Source organism: Macrotis lagotis, chromosome 1 (genome assembly GCF_037893015.1).
Source record: "Macrotis lagotis isolate mMagLag1 chromosome 1, bilby.v1.9.chrom.fasta, whole genome shotgun sequence".
Taxonomy (NCBI): Eukaryota; Metazoa; Chordata; class Mammalia; order Peramelemorphia; family Peramelidae; genus Macrotis; species Macrotis lagotis.
In genome coordinates, this window is record NC_133658.1 from 310,044,174 (window position 1) to 310,065,135 (window position 20,962).

Genomic DNA, 20,962 nt, shown 5'->3' on the forward strand with positions numbered 1-20,962 from the left:
GTAAAGCCAGCCTGGCCCCGCCGCGCCTCTGCTCGGCCTCCGAGTCGGGCAGCGTTGGCGGGAGGCTCGCGCGGTTTGTTCCGGACCGTAACCCGAACGGCCTCCTCCTTCTGTTGGCGCGGGCTTCCTCGAAGCTACCTGGAAATTTTTAATTGTCTTCCTTCCCTCCCCCTGTAAAGGAAGGATATTTAACGTGGATCAGACTCCTCGTTACAGCCGTGCTCTGTTACTGAAAGTTGAATTATCTCCGATTATGAAGTTAGGCACCGGTTGTGTTAACGAACAACTTTTACTTCTCTTGATAAGCAACTGCAAGTGTGTTTCCTGCTTAGTACCTTGTTAAGTGCTTAGGGTAGAATTTTAGGGAAGTGAGGAACTTGGGAGGGAAGTTAGGACACTAGGCAGTGTGTGTGTGTGATGATGTGGATACTTGACAATTTATTATATTGTAATCTTAAAATTGTAAATAGCATAGGTGAAAGTCCTAAAATTGCCTAAAATTAAGGATTCCTTCACTTTGCAACTTTTGGCCCAACTGACAAAGTATGACAGCTTTTAGCAAAATGACCTGAAGTGTTAACCAGCTTTTTCAAGAAGGCCCAGAATACCATAAATGGAGTATTGTGAAAATGTGGTAGACTCGTTCTTGCAGTTTGGAAAAATAAAAGGGGGAAGTAGATCTTAGTTGTAGTAAGAGGAGTTTGGTTGAATGTCAGGGGAAATTGTGGTTCTACTCATTTTAGGATTGGAAAAAACCCTGTTTCTAAAGCTGCTGGGAATTTGAAAATTGGAGGAGTTTATAATAATGGAATTATGTAGAACAGGTGTTTGGCAAATGATGGATGGATTACATTGGGAAAGGGATCTTTCTGTTTTCATGATTGGTAAATTTGGTTTCAAGAATTAATTCAACAAACACTTTAAATGTGTGTGCAGAGCAATGGAAAGATACAAGATTTAAATGTATCTTTTCTTGTGTAGCTAATAACCTGAACGATGATCAGTTGTAATAGTTAATATTTATATAATACTTTAAGGTTTGCAAAATGGAACAGATAGCTCATTTTGTCACAACTCTGGAAGATAGGTACTATTATGATGTAATATAAAATGTGTTGCAGTTAAGTGCAAGTACAAAATGAAAACACCAGTTTAAAGAGTGTGGTGAATTTTACATATATATATATGTAATTAAAAAAACTGAACCTACATTTTAATTTGTGTGCTGAGCTATTGATGAATTCAATTTTTTGTTTTTTTTTTGGCTAGGCAGTGGGGTTAAGTGACTTGCTCAAGGTCACTTGGGTAATTAATAAGTGTTTGAGTCTGGATTTGAACTCGGGTCCTCCTGACTCCAGGGCCGTTGCTCTATCCTTTGCACACCACCTAGCTGTCCCTGATGAATTCAGGTCTGCAATTTTCTGCAGTTTATGGTTTGAGAGTTGCTTAGGGACTTGAAGGTAAGTAACTTGCCTGGAATGATACAACCAATATGCCAGAGGTTGGTCTGGTAGGTCTTGGTTCCATGAGAAAGGATTGAGTCTATTCCCTCCATTATCTTTTTTTTAGGGTTTTTTTTTTTTTTTGGTAAGGCAAATGGGATTAAGCAGCTTGCCCAAGGCCACACAGCTAGGTAATTATTAAGTGTCCTAGGCTGGATTTGAACCCAGGTACTCCTGACTCCAGGGCCGGCACTGAATCCACTGTGCCACCTAGCCACCTCCTCCCTCCATTATCTTACCAATTTTTTATGGGAAGCCTTTCCCTCTTTCCTTTAATTCTAGTACTTGCCCTCCTATCGTGATTATTTAAAATTGTGCCTGTTTATAGATTGATTGTACATAGTTATTTTGTATGTTGACTCTCCCAATAGGCTGGTAAGACCCTTGAGAGCAGGGACAGTCTTTTATCTTTCTGTTTTCCCAGCAAGCTTAGTTAGCACAGTGCTTACCTAGCACATGGTATGCACTTAAGAAGTGTTTATTTTTTTTAAGAAGGATTTTTATTTATGTTGAGTTTTACAGTTCCCCCCCCCCCCCATTCTTGCTTCCCTGCTCACACCCCCTCCACAGAAGGCATTCTGTTAGTCTTTACATTGGTTCCATGTTATACATTGATCTCAGTTGAATGTGATGATAGAAATCATATCCTTAGGAATCAACAAAGTATAAGAGATAGCAAGATCAGACAATAAGATATCAGTTTTTTTTCCTAAATTAAAAATAGTTCTTGGTCTTTGTTCAAACTCCACAGCTCTTTATCTGGATACAGATGGTATTCTCCATCGCAGACAGCCCCAAATTGTCCCTGATTGTTGCTCTGATGGAATGTGCAAGTCCATCAAGGTTGATCATCACCCCCATGTTTGTTAGAATGTACAGTGTTTTTCTGGTTCTGCTCATCTCACTCAGCATCAGTTCATGCAAATCCCTCCAGACTTCCCTGAAATCCCATTCCCTCCTGGTATCTAATAGAATAATAGTGTTTCATGACATACATATACTAAGCCATTCCCCAATTGAAGGACATTTACTTGCTTTCCAATTCTTTGCCACCACAAACAGGGCAGCTATGAATATTTTTGTACAGGTGATGTTTTTGCCCTTTTTCATCATCTCTTCAGGGTATAGACCCAGTAGTGGTATTCCTGGATCAAAGGGTATGCACATTTTTGTTGCCCTTGGGCATAGTGCCGAAAGGTTGGATGAGTTTACAGCTCCACCAACAATGTAATAGCATCCCAGATTTCTTCACAGCCCTTCCAACAATGATCATTGTCCTTTCTGGTCATATTGGCCAGTCTGAGAGGTGTGAGGTGGTACCTCAGAGAAGCTTTTTCATTTCCATTTCTCTAAGAAGTAATGATTTAGAGGAGCTTTCATTCTAAAACAAAGTAGAATTAAGATTAATTTGTAGTTAAAAGTGTATCAGGTACAAATACTTTTGGTAGTAGAGGTTACTTATGTTGTTCTAAAAGTATCTTATAAAAATATCTTTAGTATTCAGAGAATAAGATGACACAATGCATAAATTTATGAGTTGCTATTTATTTCTACCTGTGTCAATTGTGCATTCTGTAATGAGTTTTGGTTTTCTCATCTGTAAAATTAGGGGTATTGAATTAGATGGCTTATTAAGTTCCATCACAGGTTTAAATAAGTGATTCTGTGATCTTAAGTGAAATGTTAGGGAGAAGTTCTCTGATAATGATTCTGAAATATTATTAAATTACTTTTTTTTTTTTAGGTTTTTGCAAGGCAAATGGGGTTAAGTAGCTTGCCCAAGGCCACACAGCTAGGTAATTATTAAGTGTCTGAGACTGGATTTGAACCCAGGTGCTTCTGACTCCAGGGCCAGTGCTTTATCCACTGCGCCACCTAGCCGCCCCAGATTTACTTTTTGTTAATGAGAATTTTTTTGGTTTATTTTATTTTTTTAGGTTTTTGCAAGGCAGTGGGGTTAAGTGACTTGCTCAAAGTCACACAGCTAGGCAGTTATTAAGTATCTGAGGCCGGATTTGAACTCTTGTCCTCCTGTCTCCACTACTTTTGATAGAAGTTATGTATCTTCAGTCATGTAGAACATTTCCATATTAGTCTTTTTGTGGAAGAAGTAGACCAAAGGGGGGAAAAAACCATGAAAAAAGTAAAGAAAGTGAAATTTGATTTGCGCTGCATTCAGACTCCTTCAGATCTTTCTCTGGATGTGTATGGCATTTTTCATCGTTTTCATCATTTATGTTGAATACATAAATACAACTTTGGAGTTGTCTTGGATTATTGTGTTGCTGAGAATAGCTAAGTCATTCATAGTTGTTTATCATAGGAAAATAACTTGTATTATAAATTTGACTCAGTTCTCCATATATTTGGGAAATAATTAGTAGAGAAACTTGTAAAAATTGTTTTACATCTTTCTGCTTTCTTTCTAATCTTGATTGCATTGGTTTTGCTTATGCAACACCTTTTTAATTTAATACAATCAAAATTATTTTCCATCTCACACTGCTGCTTTCTCTTGTTGGTTCATAAATCCTTCCTTTTTCCTCCTAAATTATTTATGGTACCACTCTTTATGTACCCATTTTAACTTTATCTTGGTATATAGTATAAGATGATGGTATTGTCTTAGTTTCTGCCTGTTTTCTAATTTTCCCAGCTGTTTTTGTCAGAGTGAGTTTTTGTCCCAGGATCTGGGGTCATAGTATTTCTTCCTGTCAGGTCAGCAAACAGTTTGAAGGCATACAACCTATGAACTAAGAATGATTTTACCTTTTTAAAATAAATGTGTTTTAAAATGTACAAAAGCAGACTTCTGTTTTTGCTAGGCAGTGGGGTTAAGTGGCTTGCCCAAGGCCATACAGCTAGGTAATTAATTATTAAGTGTCTGAGGCTGGATTTGAACTCAGGTACTCCTTATTCCAGGTCTGGTGCTCTATCCACTGTGCCACCTAGCTGCCCCTATAATTTATATTTAAAGAGCATTTATTAAACTGAGCTCGGTGCTAGGTACTGGGAATACAAAGACAAAACTCAACAAAATAGTCACAAGGAGGTTATATTTGTTCCATAGGATAAGAATATAAATTGTTTTAATGCCAATTTTGAAGTCAGTTAAAATAGTAAAAATTCCAATGGGTTATTTTATTGTTTAGACCAAAAGCCAACGATCAGGAATTTCTATATATTTTTATATATAACCTAGAAATTCAAGGATACATGTTATTTCTTTGCCCTTGCTGAACTTATAAGATCAGGTTCATAGAATTTACTTAATTTTTTTATCTTCAAATTGTGTTAAACAAAATTTCATTTTTTTGGGGGGAATGGCTTAATTCAGTTCTAGTAATTAATCACAATGCATCAGAGTAGTTTTATATTCAACATTAAGTGGCTTACAAGAATTTTAGTTTGGTTGAGGTAAATACTGATACATTTGTGCTTATGGATTACATAATATAACAGTTGTTGAAGACAAAGGATGTATATATTGTAGGAAGGATTCTATCTTTTTTTCTTTAAAATTGATTGTGTTTATTTAAAATTTTTTCTTGAACATATTTTTTTTTAGCTTTTATCATTCCTGGGAATAAGTTCCATAAATTTATTGCACATTCTTAAAAATATCCCTTTTTTATTAGTCCTAGAGCTACCTCTTTCAGATGTCAAGGAGAGCTTCAATATTTCAAGAGAACATGTTCAGATGTCTCCTGTTTAGGATGCTTATTATTAATGGTTTTGTGTGTGTGTGTGTGTGTGGGGGTCATTCTGAAGGACTCGGAAAATAAATGTACTTAACGTTTGTTTTTGTATTTTTTTTTTGTAAGGCAGTGGTGTTAAAAGGTCACAAAACTAGTATGTAGCAAGTGTCTGAGGTCAGATTTGACCTCAGGTCCTCTTGACTTCCAGGGCTGGCTGGTGCTCTATCCACTGTGCTATCTTGCTGCCCTTGTTTTTGTATTTCTTGACAAACAGTTAAAATGATTTTGGATTCCTTTTTTTTTTAAATTAAGGCAATGGGTTAAGTGACTTGCCCAAGGTCACACAACTAGGTAATTATTAAGAGTGAGACCAGATTTGAACTTGGGACCTCCTGACTCCAGGGGCGGTTGCTCTATCCACTGCGCTACCTAGCTGCCCCTTGGATTCCTTTTCTTTAAGGAAATTCAGAAATGGTTAGAGAAGGCATGCAGTCATAGAAAATACTGTTTTGCCTCAGACTTTAGGCAGGTCACTTAATGTCTGCTACAGTTTCTTCATATGCAAACTAAGGATAATATTTGCATTGCCTACTTCACTGGTTGCTTAAAAAAGAAAGTATATTGTAAGCAGAATTATTAGTAGGAACTGGAAATATAAAGAGTTGCTTCTACTTCTAGTTTAATACTACAATGCCTTTTGGATTCGTGGTGGGGGGAAACAGTTGTCCATTTGTTTGACATAGGGCTGTCAGAAACAGTTGATTATCTAAATCCAATTTATTCTACTTTAGTGTAGGAATTCCTAATCATTTTTGTGTCATGGATCCCTTAATAAAACATGTGAAACCTGTTGTACCTTTTCTCAGAATAATGTTTTGAATACATAAAGTACAAAGAATTACAAGGTTTATATGGGTTCTGTGTCTGTAATTCTCTCCCTTTTCCTCTTCTCCCCTACTTCCTGACTTTCAGTGTTACCTTCAAGTCTCAATTAAAATCCCATCTTCTGCAAGAAGCTTTTTTGGGTTCCTCCTTAATGCTAGTTAATGTCTTCCTTTTGTGATTATGTACTAGGTGGCATAGCAGATAGAGCACTGGCCTTGGGATCAGGAAGACTGGAGTTCGAATCCAGCCTCAGATACCTGCCACTTAACTGTGTGACCTTGGGCAAGTCCCTTAACTCTGATTGCCATCTCCAGTCTTCCTGATTCAAATCTGAGCACTAGACCCAGAAGAGAGAGAAGCTATACATTAGCACAGTTCCCCCTCACTCAAATCATGGCATCATCTCTTTGATGTCATGGTCCTCTTTTAGAATGAAGAACCATCCTCAACATCATCATCTCCAGTTCATATTACTTCTCTCCTTGTCTCTTTCTTATACATAGCTGTTTTGCATGTCTTCTCCCCCTGTTAAATTGTTATCTCTCTTTGAGGGCAGGAACTGTTTTTCCCTTTCTTTGTATTTCCAGGACTTTGCACAAGTGGCTGGTACATGGTAGGCACTTAATAAATTCCTATTGACTTGACTATTAAAATGTAATTAATCAGAATACTTTAAAAAAGTTCATGGACCCTAGGTTAAGAGCTCTAGCTTTACAGAAAAATCCAATGGGCAGGATTTCTGGTTTACTGAACATCCCTCTGTTCCCAGAGGATCAAATAAGGTCAGGTGGTGAGCAGTCATATTGATTGCCATGGAAAAAGAAAATGAAAGTAATCTGATTTGGCTATTAGATTGTGTTTTAAGAAAACAACTTCAAGAAAGTAGTGACATTGGTGATGAAAGCACTAGTACAGGCATTTGAGAAATGGATAGGTGGTGAGGAAATGGTAGATTATAAAGTCTCACTAAACATTATTGAATGCCTACTTTGTGCCAGGCATTGCTAAGTGCAGGGAATACAAAGACAAAGATAGCATTCAAATTTTTCAGTGAAAAAAAGTTATAGGACTGGATGAGCCCTCAGAAGCCATCTAGTCTATCCCCTTCATTTTACAGATGAGGAAACAGTCCAGGGAGATTAAGTCACTTGCCTAGGGTCAGGTTTTAAGCATCAAATGATTTATTTCTGCCTATTTAGGTTTACCTTCTAAGAGGAGACTGGTAGAAATTACCAGTATTGAAGTAGCAGCTGCAGGAATTAAAATTCAGGGGATAAGAAGGGTACTGCTCTTAAGGAAGATAATTTAATGGAACCATTCTACTTTTTTTTCATTTGATTATGGTATAAAATTTGAATTGTAATTTTAGATGAATATTCTTTGGTCTTTGTGGTCTTGGGAGGATATCTGGTTACTGTGGAAGTTCAGGACCAGACTGGGGAAGGTTTGTATGTTGAATTAAATTAAGGATATCCAGATTCACATTTGGAATTAGCCTGGGAATGGTACTATATTGGAGTTTATCTCCCAGAGATCTCATAGTTTAGTGTGGTAATAACTAAACGACCATGATAAATTGTAGATTTACATACTGATCAGAATTAATTTTTGGCTTTAACTCATATTTCTGAAGAAACCCTAACTTTGTCACTTGTAACCAATGTGGTTTTGAGGAGATAGTTCTCAAGTTTCTTCATTTTGTAGATAAGGAGATTTGACACACTGTCTGTGTGTGTGTGTGTGTTTAAGGTTTTTGCAAGGCAATGGGGTTAAGTGACTTGCCCAAGGCCACACAGCTAGGTAATTATTAAATGTTTTGAGACTGCATTTGAACTCAGATACTGACTCTAGGGCAGGTCCTCTATCCACTGCACCAACTAGCTGTCCCTAGATATTTTCTAAGGTTCTTTCATTTTTAAGTCTGAGACCCTAGTGCTGTATAACCCATTTTATGTAGATGAGAGTATTTGTGTGTGAGCCCAGGATTCTAGATTCTACTTTAACTGCCTTCAGAAAGCAGTTGTCCGCCCCCCCCCATCCCATGTAAGAGGAAGAGATGAATAAAATAATTCTTATGTTCTTATTAGGGTTTTTAAAAGAATCCATGGCCCTACTCTGTTAAATTATTAAAAATAACATGCTGAAAATTGTTTAAAGTAGATGATGACAATATAGACCATCCATGATCAATAAGAAAAAAACTCAATTACGTGCATATGTCTCTGCTTTTATTCTTCTTGCTTCTGCCAAAACTTTGAGGCTAAAAAAGCCCAGTTGTTCAACAAAACTTTTCAGAAGATTGATGCTATGAAAAATAGAATATGTAAGCTAGAAACTTATATGATTTCAGTTTTTTTTGTTTTTTTTGGATGAGTATCTTTTAATGTTAAGGTAGAGTGAAGGATAAAATGTGATGTTTTGTGAAAGGAACAAATTATCTTACTTGAGCAAAGAATTTTTTTTTAAGTTCATATAAAAAATTTTTTTATTTTTAATGTGGTTCTTTTGCAGACTGACCTTGCCTGAAAAGAAACTTGATCAAATTTTAAACTTTTCTTATTACTACTTTAATGTTTCACATTTTCAGGATACTAATTTTATACCAGATTAGGGATAGGAATCATTTTAGCTTCCTTATATTATTTGCATTCACCATGTTGTGCAATACTTAAGAGTTAAAAAACTTTTCACTGTTTTGTGATTAACTTTGAAAATGTAAGTAACATGTCATAAGTTCACATTTAAAACATTTCTTAAGTGGGTCCAGTCTTTTGATTATATGCTTGCTAAAATCTTGTGGTATAGTGGAGCTAGGATGTAGATTCAACTGACTCTTCCACCTTCATTGACTTTTCACAAGTCCTTTAACCTTCCTGGTTAAATTGGTAAAGCACTTTCTATAAATGTCAGCTTTTAGAAACAAAAATCATAATTATAGGAAAAGAGAGTGAAGAATTGTCTGAAAAGTTGAAGCAATGAATAAAATCAACTTCTATATATCTTATTACATTATGATTTATTGTTATCATATATGAAGTCAGCAAGAATGTAAAGTGTGCTCTAAAAAGTGTACTTTTTTCACAGTGACTTATTGTATCCTTAGTCTTTATTTGGATGGAGCCAAAATATTTCAAATTGACTTGACCAAAAAATAGTTTTGATTATATTCTACAAATACTTTTGGTCTATAGAGGCATGGAAAGCTTTCAGTATAAATAGGGCCCAGGGAAATTTTGAGCAAATAAAAGAAATTTAGTCTATTTTGATATTTAGTAGTTATTCTAAGCAATAAAGAAATATAGCCCACAGTGCTATGGGCTTGGAGATGTGTGAATAATAATTACTGATAAGGATTTTTTTTAATCTGTAATAATCAGTTGGGCTACATGTTCCTCTTTACAGTAGATAAAAAGAGACCAGGTGCTGCTTTTGTTATGCAGACATAAAGTTTTCCAGATTTATCAACTTCTCTTCAAAGACCTTTTTTTTTTTTATAAATTCTGGTATTTTGAGAAAACTTTTTATTATTCTCTTCCATCTGTCTTATTCCCTTATGATCCTTCAATAACAGTTTTTAAAACTTAGAACCTTGCATTCCATATTTATTACAGACCTGTAAGATTTTTAGGTATAAATCTAGGAAAAAGATGAAATCTTGCCCTCAAGGAGTCAATATTGTAGAAAAATAGGATATGTATATAGAAAACTCTAATTACAGGTTAAAGCATAAGTGGCTGCAGAATGTAAAATAAAGGTTAGAAGAATGGGAAGGATTGCTTTTTGCTGGGGGGGATAGCGAGGGGTAAAAGAAGGGGTTAATAGAAATTACCACAGCTGAGGTAATTTTTTTAGGTAGATTTCAAAAGGCAAATAGTGATGGGGAATACATTTGATGCAATGATGGTGGCTATTGTTAAATGCAGAGGTAGGAAAGTGGTTAGTGTGGGATCAGGAAATAGCAAGTTGTGCTATTTTTCTCCTTAAATTGCTAAATTGGTCATTTATAAAATATTACTGTTAAACTGAAACTGTATGTTTCAGGAACCCATATTCTTAGTGAAGTGAATATTCCTTTCATTGTTATGAAGTATTCTTTTCAAACATACTGATTGCAACTTATGCATGCCCTTTTCATCATTTTAAACTTTTCCATACCTTTCCATAAATCTTTCAAAGGGGTTTTGAAGAATTTGCTTATCTCTTCACATTACAATGGATATCATTGCAATATAAAGCCACATTCTATCCTTTTTACCTTTTTCTAGTAATTTTTTTTGTATCTTTTCATACCCATAGTTTTTACTTGTATAGTTTTTTAATGCCATCCCTAGTTCTCTAATCTTTTGGGGTGACTTACAGTTTTAATTTCATGGAGATAGTATATTCTATGATTTACAGCCAAAATTACCAGAAGAGAACCCAAATATTCAAATGGAGCTATAATTTCATTGTTGTTTTTTTTAGATCCCAGACCATCTCTTGTGTGTGCTCATCCTTTGTGACTCTTGCCTATGTTCTCTTATAAATTCATTGCAGGCTATCTACAAATACTTTTTGGTCTATAGGGGCATGGAAAGCCTTCAGTATAAATAAAATAAAAGAAATTAAGGGTTTCACTTGATAGTGTAAGGACACTAATGGAACAGCATATAAGCTGTCCATGTAATATTTCTAAACTTAACCAGGTGATTAATCAGCTCATCTTTTTTGATTATATATTTCCTTGATAAGATCCTTTATTGTAGCTCTTCTTTGTTATATTATATTTTGCCTTCTCACAACAGCCATGTAGCTCTCCATGTCTGCTTCTCTGAGAGTAAATATTTTTAATTCATTGGAGAATGCAATGTTCCAGGACATGCAATCATATGACACCATTAGTAAGTAATATTGTTATTAAATAAGGTGGACCTTGGTTTCTGAGAGTAGTTTGGAGTCATTAAAGGCCCTTTGTGATTTACCAGAGGCATTCAGCAGACTCTCCTAGTTTAATTTTGGGACCAACTTATAGTGTCCACTTATAGTGTGATAGATGAGCTTTAACATCTAATTAATTGCATGCCATAATATGGATGATAGTTATTCTTTATTCACTTGACTTTGGTGTGGTGAGAACAAATTTGAATGATTCCATATTCTGTTTTAGAGGCTCTATAATTTTCCAAGACTTAATATAACCAGTATGATGTCATATACAGAAAGGAGTACCTGGAAGATTTTACCCTCTTTAGAGAAGCCCTTTTTGACCTATTCTCTGTGTTCATTATACTGCTTCTGAGGTATTGGTCAACAGTTTTTTGGTGAAAATACTGGAAAAACCTTGAATTTCATTTAGGGAGAAGCATAGGGTAATTGAAAACTCTTTCAATTCTAAATACATTGACACTACAGATCTCTCTGTACAGATTCTCGCAGTATTAACATCAACTGAAATAAAAAATGGGAACACATGCTCAAAAAAAACTGTTTGCCAGTGTCATGGAAGGCATCTTACTGCAGTGAAGAATTTCCTTTAGAATGTAATGTTCTCCAGATCCAGATGAAGATCAGGAAGTCCTGAGTTCCAAAACTGCCTCAGGCAGGATTTTGTAGGTTTGAGTCTTGGACAGTTTTATTTGACCTATTTATCTAGTTTCTTCACCTGTTAAAAGGATATAAAAGCACCTATCTTGCTAGGGTTATGAGGCTAAAAATGAAATATTTGCAAAATATTTGCCTGGTACATAGTATATACTATATAAGTATATCTATTCATGGATGACTTTGAGTTGATTAATTGTTATGTAGATCTAGAACACTATGGGGCTCCCAAATGAGATACAAAAAATCATGAGTAGCTTAACTATCTTTTCCAGAATATGAGCAAATTATGTTTATTCTCTGATGTGATATACTTGGATGAAGTTGGGGCACAGATATTGCTGATAGATGATGAATTAGACTTAGAATATATGTAAAATGCTATTTTTTTAGGTTTTTTTCTCTGTTGACTTTTTTAGGTTTTTTTCTCTGTAAAATGCTATTTTAAATGTTATCTATTTAAAAAGTATTCTTAGAGTTTAAATTTAAACCTTAAAAGATCAAAAGTAACATTATGGAAGTAGATATTATAACTTTCCAATATTATTTCTGTATTGTATCAATATTATTTCTGTATTGTATCATAATACAGTACTTCTATAGGAAACAATTAGGATTTAGGACATAACAGGCCAAATATACATGTGACCTATTTAATTCCTTTGCAGTCTTTTTTTTTAAAGTTTTTTTTTTCAAGGCAAATAGGGTTAAGTGGCTTGCCCAAGGCCACACAGCTAGGTAATTATTAAGTGTCTGAGACCACATTTGAACTCAGGTACTCCTGACTCCAGGGCTGGTGCTCTATCCACTGTGCCACCTAGCCACCCCTACACAGTCTTAATAATTGTTCAAGAATGTCCAGCCAAGTGAGGCTGGTTCGGTGATGGTTTGAGTTTGAGTGGGCATGATGCCGGCGACTCTTTGGACTCTTCCTGCCCTGGCCATGGCGGTATTTCAGGACATGGAGGAGGTGAGCCAGGGATTGTTTAGTCTGCTCAACCCCAACCGGGCTGGGGTGCAGGTGCGACAGCTCAGGAGCCGATGCTCAAGAAGCTGCCCGGACACCAAGACCACCCATTGGCTCCTCTCAGAGATTCTGTCTGTGGAGGAAGATGTGGCCTAAAAACTTATTGATAAAGATGAAACAGCACAACATGTTGAATCCAAGTTACAGAAAATTGAATCTGAGCTTCAGAAGGCCAGCAAGAAAGATGCCAATCTAAAGACTGATCTACATCTGTTGACAAAAGAGCTGGAGAACTGAAGGAAATGGAGCATGACCTCACAAAAACAGGAGCTTCAACCACTGAGATCCCTCCAGCTATATACATATTTCAACTTTATCTTCGAGTCAGTAAAACAGAATGGGATTATGAATGTGAACTGACTATAATCAAAGGCATTCATCATAGACCCAACATTGCCCAGCCTATCCATTTGTATAGCACCCAGCACTCTAAGAAGTTTATTAGTGACTATCTCTGGAGCTTGGTGGATACACAGTGGTGACCAATCCAGTGGTCTCACTGCTGTGTATATGGGGATGGGGAATGTGAAAGTGGAGGGTAGATAATTGTAAGGAAATTCATTTATGTGGATATTATACCATTTGGTGCGTATATATTTAATATTGATATTATTTTTATTATCTGTTACTTTCTAGCAAAATGGTTGTCTCTTTAATTAAATCTATTTTGCTTTTGCTTTGAAAAAAAAAGTCCAACCAAAAAAAATGGTTAATACAGGTTGTAGAATGAGATATGTATTTTGGACAGGGCCAATGTGGGTTTCCCCCCCTGGACTATGCATATTTGTTATAAGGGTTTTAATTTTCTTTTTTCAATTAAGTAGAGAGATAGTACAGATAAGATTTCCCATCTCCCTCTTTCCCTTCTTCTACAAAAAAAAAGTTATTGGTAATAACTACCTTTGCATGTGGTTGGAAAAACAAATAAAAAAAATAGTTTCCTACTAGCGTGTTTCCTCTACTGAAAAAAATCCAAAGGTCTGAATCAAAAAAAGAAAGACACCCCAAACCTTAAAAAAGGCTGATGTTCAGCAATACAATGAACTAACTGATCAAGGCTCCCCTTTAAAACTTCAAAGTGGTGGTTAGATGGAAGAAAGAGAAAGAGTGACAACTAAACCATAATACTGAGTTACTTGAAGATGGGTAAAAAACAAAACAAAACATAAATAATAAAAGCACAATCCCAGGAATGAGCAAGAAAAAGTGTAGATGGGAGATAGGATAAAATGGAGGGAACAACTGCATGTTACAAAGTAAGATCTGTTTTAAATGTGTTTACAATAAACAGAAGCTTCAACATCAAATAAAATAGGCTTTTCCCTTATAAAAATTACAAGAGGATTGTGTATGAAACTGGGAATCTCCATTATATAGAGCCTGCCTTTCTTTTTAAAAAAATCCACATGCAATTTTCCAACTTGTCCTGCTTACCTAAAATCCTGCTGCCCCTCTCTGTCTATTTTAAAAATGATTTTTATTGACACTCCTCTCTTCCCTTCCCTACACTCATTTATTTATTTATTCATTCATTCATTCATTCATTCATTCATTCATTCATTCATTTATTTATTTTGGACATCACTATCGCTAACCACCACTCCCCAGGGGAAAAATCCTCCCTTGAAACTTAAGTGTAGGGCGGCTAGGTGGTTCAGTGGATAAAGCACCGCCCTTGGAGTCAGTAGTACCTGGGTTCAAATCCGATCTCAGACACTTAATGATTACCTAGCTGTGTGGTCTTGGGCAAGTCACTTAACCCCATTTGCCTTGCAAAAACCTAAAAGAAAAAAAAAGAAACTAAGTGTAGTCAAGATAAACAGCCACATAATGGCCAGGTATGAAAATATGTCTTGTTTTGCTCCTCTAGTCCATCACTCTGAAGTACAATTCATTGACAGTCTTTTAGAGTTATGATTGATTATTGCTTTGATTAGAGTTAAATTTTTTTATAGTTTTTGTATTTTATAAATTGTTTTGCTTTCTTCATTCTTCATCAGTTTATACTGTTCTTCCTAGATTTCAGTGAAACCAATCCTTTTATTATTATGACACAATGATATTTCATTATTTTGTATCTCATAATTTGTTCACCTGTTCCATGTTTGTACCCACTTTGTTTCCAATTTTTGAGATCTTAAAAAAAATGCTCCTTTATACTTTTGGGTACAGACAGATTCTTTTTGATCTTTCTTTAATCTCCTTGAGTATATGTTAAGTTATAGTATTGTTGTATCAAAGAATTTGCAATTTTTATGATTTATGGGGGGGTATAAGACCAGATTATTTTCCAGGATGGTGAGCCTATTCACAACTCTGCCAATAGTACATTTCTGGCACCTGTAAACAATTGTTTTTTTTCCTCTCTTTTTTGGTTATTCTTGAATATTAAATACTTTTATATTAGAGGTCAGTTCTCTACCTGCTACTTAATGCTGCCCTTCTAATAACAAATTAGTAAAATGGTTTTGTGAAGGTAATCCAGTGAATTCTACTGGAAGCCACTTTTAAGCATCTAGACTTATGAGAGATGATTGAAATAATTTTTTATTTTATTTTAGGTTTTTGCAAGACAAATGGGGTTAAGGCCACACAACTAGGTAATCATTGAGTGTCTGAGGTCAGACTTGAACTCAGGTACTCCTGACTCCAGGGCCAGTGCTCTCTATCCACTGCACCATCTAGCCGCCCCAATAATTTTTAACAATAGAAATATTTTCCTTTATATGATAGTCTTCTTTTTTTGGCTTGAATTCTAATATGTTAGGAAATTAAGAATATATAAAACTCAAGAAGTAATTTTTGGGGGGGTATCAAATAGCAAATATTAAAGACCTGTGTAGTTTACTGCTAGGCACTGGAATATAAAGATATTAATAAGTTTCTGTCCTTGCATAGCTTCTATTTTCTGTTAAACTGTGACATCACTTCATAAGTATTAAATAGTACTTTGTGGACATAATAGCATTGAAGTATGGTTGTGCTAATTACTGGGGAAACAAAGAAAGACAAAAAATATCCCTGCCATCAAGGAACTTAACTTTGTTGTAATGGTTTTATTTAATAATCATAAAATCAACTGTAATTTGATTTGTGAAAAGAAAAACTAAATGAAATTCAAAAAAAATTGCAGCAAATAAGAGCATACAGGATATGAAGGCAGATTGGGATACTATCTTCCCAGGTTACAGAAGGAACAGTTATTAAGACATAAATATTAAGACATAAAATAAAATCAAAAACTTGTATTGTCCACAGTCAGTATTGATGATTTTCATACTGGTCTTGCTATTTTAATATTCAAACTCTAGGGCACCTACAACATTCATACCTTCTTTTGTCTGGTCAAAGAACACTTGCTTGCCACCTAACTAGTCAATAATAGTAGATTAGCAAACCAGCCAATCTAGGAGTCATCATTGTTGGGCCCACATTTGCCAGGTCCAGTGTGCTTCAGGAAGAAGTTCTGATCAGCAAGTTTTTCCTCTGCAAATGGGTTTTCTACCAGTGCCATTAAGTCATGTGAAAGCATCACCCTGGTTCATGAACCCCTGAATGATTCTGTGAAAGCATTCTATCTTATGACTACATCCCTTCTTTCTAGGTCTCAGAACACAATTGTTTCTTTCTTTTGAACTCTGTCTACAAATATCTCAAAAGTAATTTGGACCAGAATCTTGTTATTGACTGTTTACAAAGACTATTTTGAGGTTGTCTTATGGCCATGAATGGATTTGTTGGGGAGTGATGGCATTGTCCATTGGGCCAAATGAAGCTTGGATTTCTGCTGATGGTAACTCTACAAAGTTCACAGAGCTTACATTAAAAGGGGTAGATTATATGTAATTAAGTAAAAATGATATGTACAGAGTAGCTAGAAAACAGTCTGACCAACGAAGGCATTAGCAGCTGAGGTTCCTGGGAAAATGCTCCTGCTTAAGGAGAGACTTGAGTTGAATTTTGAAGGAAACCAGAGAAACTAAGACAGAAGGGAGGGGATGGCATGGAACTTAAAAAGAATTGGAGATAGTGCCATATTTGAGGAACTACAAGCAGAATAGTAAAATGAATGGGAGAGAGAATGAAGTGTAAGAAGGGCAGAGAGAGAGGACGAAGTTAGGTTATGCAGAGCTTTAAAGATCAAACAAAGGAGTTTATAGTTGATCCTAGAGTCCCTTAATTCTTTGAGTAAGGAAGGTGACCCAAAAGTACCTGGCACATAGACCTGTGCTTTAGAAAATTCATTTTAGTAGCTGAAGGATGGATTGAAATGGAGGCAAAATTTAAGTCAGGCAGGATCTTTTAAAAGACTATTGAAATAGTGTATGTGAGAAGTGTGGAGGGCTTTGAACTAGGATCATAGTTATGAGTGGAGTAAAGTGGAGGGGAAGGGTATGTTGGATGAGTAATGTGAAGATAGAAACTGCAAGACTTGGCAATTGATTTGGAAATGTGCAGTGTACAAGAATGAGGAGTCTAGAATGATGCCGGGGTTAGGAATAAGGTTGGAGAAAGATAAGACCCAGAAAACTTTTTTCTTAAGGTTTTGTTTTTTTTTTTTTTTTGCAAGGCAAATGGGGTTAAGTGGCTTGCCCAAGGCCACACAGCTAGGTAATCATTGAGTGTTTGAGGTCTGACTTGAACTCAGGGACTCCTGACTGCAGGGCTAGTGCTCTATCCACTGCACCACCTAGCCATCCCCCAGAAAACTTTTTGGAAAAAAAGGGAGGGAGAAAAGAGGGAGAAAACCTTGTCAAGCTTGAGATGATTATAGAAGGTTTTTTTAGATAAAAATTTAGAAGCGGATGGGGCATTGCTTTTTTTGAATACACAGCTGTGATAGGACAGAGTTAAAAAGTTTACTGGTACTCCAATTTTGCAGGAACAGAATGCCTCAGTAGTTTTTCCTTACTCCTAAAATTGTTTATGCTTAATTGTTTTTGTTCTTTATTCTCTTAGTAGAATTTAAGACTCTTGAAGTCAGAAATCCGTTTTTTGTTTTGTTTTTATATCTTTAATGCATGGCACAATGCTTTGATGATAGTGGATACTTACTGAATTGGATTGGAACATAGTAAATGATGAGGAACAATTTCAAAAGGTTGAAAACGTAGATTGGAGTCAAGATTATGGAAGGCCTTATACTGTCCAGAGATTAGCACAATATTTGGCAAAGTACATAGTAGGCATATTGACTGATAAAGAAATTTATATTTTATTCCAGAAGTAATAGGAAATTATTGAAGATTTTTGAGAAGGGAAGTGATATTATATAGAGAGAATGGTTTGGATGGGAGAGTTTGTGGAGGTTGAATCGGCAGTATCCAGTGACTAAATAGGAAAATTTCAAGTGTATCATACTGTTGGCTAACCAGAAGTCTTAATTTTTATTTTTGTTTTGATCTGAAAGCAAAATTTTCTTTAGGTGCTTCAACTTGGTATGAATAGGTTTTTTCTGGGGTTTTTTGCAAGGCATTGGGGTTAAATGACTTGTTCAAGGTCACATAGCTAGGAAATTATTATGTGTCTGAGACTGGATATGAACTCTGGTCCTCCTGACTCCAAGGCTGATGCTCTATCCACTACAACACCTAGCTGCCCCTGAGTAATTTCTTGAAAGATGTGCTGAACTGGAAAGGCTTCAGATACAAGTGGAGTGACAGATTCTGTCCTTAGGACCAGCCCAACTATAACATGTAAATTAATTGATCAATCAGTATTAACTCATTTGCTGAAATTTTATTAAAATTACAAAATACCTTAAATTAAGTTGAAAATTTTAAATTATATTAAATTGTATTATAATTAAATTAAATTCTATAATTATATAGTTACACTATGTAATTTAAGTGACATTCACATGTTGTGTTATGTTTATATAATTAGTTATACATAATTTATGGCTTTCATTTCATCTTAAATTATTTTAATTTGAATTTAAATTATTTAAATTTTTATCAAAATAATTTTTAAAATTCAGCTATTCATTTACTTTTAGCCAATAGGTGAAGGGAATATTCACATTGATGAAATCACAGGTACTTGAAATATTATAACAAAAATTAAAATTTTTTAAAAAAGTATGAATGTTTTCTTAGAATTAAGTCTATTTGAAGAAGAAAAATCCAGAATACTCTTAATTTATGTAAATAATACTACAACAAAACAATTTCAGTTGCATTCTTCAGAATGTTTACTGTCCCCTTATGTTCTGGCTTTTCACCCAGATAGCCATGAAAAGACAATAGAATTGAAGATAATTTACATTCCAATAACTTTACATTTTGATTTTTTTCAGAATAATTTCGTTAATTGCATTATCTGATGGAATTATTTTGGCCCCAAAATAAGCTGTTGCTTTGAAGTTAAAAGATAACATAGTTTTAATCTATAAAGAGTAAGTGTATTGTTCAAACTCACTCAATGACTTTGTAAATAAATAGTTAATAGCAGATCTGGGATTTGAACCCAGGGTTTTTGATGCCAAATTCTTTGCTTGTTAAAGGAATTTTTTTTAAGTACTCCAGTATCATTATTGAGGAAGCTTCAAAGGTAAATATACTACTACTTTTAAGATTTGAAGGAAGGTGAAAAACCATTGAATTAGATAAGTACTGAGAAAGTGTTATATTAGAAATAATAAATGTCTGGTGTTTATATTATGGTTTGCAAGTGCCTTTTATAGATTATCTTATTTGAACCTTATAATTGTTGGTTTTAAGATAATCTATAAAAGGTTCTTGCAAACCATAATGTAAATTTGAGTGTAAATACTGCAAGTATTCATGCAAACTATAATGTGAATACCAGTATGAGTACTACAAGTAGTATTATCTCCATTTTAAAGATGAGGAAAGAGAGGTTCAGAGAGTAATTAGTTTAAGCATTAGCGGCTGTTTAGAATCCATTTTTATTCTGACTCCAAATTATTTTCTCTTTCCAGTAGAGGCTGTATGACATAATTAATGGAATGCAGAATTTGAGTCAGATAGACTGGAGTTCAACTCTTTAATCTTTGTTACTTTGAGCAAAGATAAAACAGTTAAAGATGGAAAAAATCTGCAAAGGCCTTTTTTCTTTTTTTTTAAAAAGCAAATTTTTTAACCATCAGGAACAGTGGAGTGACTCCATCTGGACTCTTTAACATCCCCAATCTTAGAAGTAGAAGTGACATTAAGTAGAACAAATATAAGAAAAGCAGTTAGATTACCACAAATATAAAAAGAGAAGGGTCATTCCTGGAAATAAAATAGTATTATTGATGGATTCATTTGCAAGCATTTGAAGGAAGAGGGGATACTAAAGGCAGGCAAAAAAAAATCTCAACATTATTTTTTTTTTTAGATTTTTCAAGGCCAAGGCAATGGGGTTAAATGGCTTGCCCAAGGCCACACAGCTAGGTAATTATTAAGTGACTGAGACCGGATTTGAACCCAGGTACTCCTGATTCCAAGGCTGGTGCTCTATCCACTGCGCCACCTAGCCGCCCCTTTCCAAAAGGTTAATGAGAATAATGTGTACATATTTAGAACGTTTTAATGATGGTATTAGTAGGAATTAGACTTTTGCAAGTGATACTCTACTGTAGAGCACATGTTTACAATCACATAATTTATTGCAGTATTTCCCTGTGATTATTATTTGACTTTTTAAAAGTCCTCATGATGTCATTGAAAGCTATGAGAACTTTTTTGATCCACTAAAATTTAAATGAAACATAAAAATATAGGGATATAACCTTCAAAAAGATGTTCAGTATTGTTGGAGGGGAGATCAGTACACTTAAAATTGAGTAGAGATTCTGTAGAGATAGTGAAGTTCTTCAGATATTCTTATTTGTGGACAACCTGGTCAAAACATTATGGAATCTCCTAAATGAATTCATAATCACTTGGGAGTTAGCCCTAATTATCCTCACAGTAAGTAGCTGAAGAATTTCTATTGACTAGACCAGTGATCTTCAAAGTGGGCAGGACTTAACCATGATTTCAAATAGAGAGTATGGGAAGAATGGCTTAGATTCTTCTATTCCTTCCTGCTTCAATTGATGGACTTTCTCCCATATAGCTACCCTTACTCATTACTCAACACTCTTATATTCTTGCCCTCCTGCATCTGTGGAAACTCTCAGTCTTCCTCCTTTACAGAGGTCTTGGCACCTAAGGGCCATTAAAACTTAACCTTGACCAAGTCACCCATAGCAAAAGTTGTGTGCAGATGATATTTGACTAATCTATACCCCATGCACCCTTCTATCCCCATCCTTTATT

At 35.1% G+C, this 20,962-nt stretch overlaps 1 protein-coding gene and 1 pseudogene across 2 annotated transcripts in view; both read left to right on the forward strand.

Annotated features, from left to right (window-relative positions):
* Positions 1 to 20,962, forward strand: part of SIAH1 (siah E3 ubiquitin protein ligase 1) — a 64,558-nt gene that overhangs the window by 654 nt on the left and 42,942 nt on the right. The window lies entirely within an intron of this gene.
* LOC141505511 (kinetochore protein Spc24 pseudogene) overlaps positions 1 to 20,962 on the forward strand; it is a 37,958-nt pseudogene continuing 16,996 nt past the window's right edge.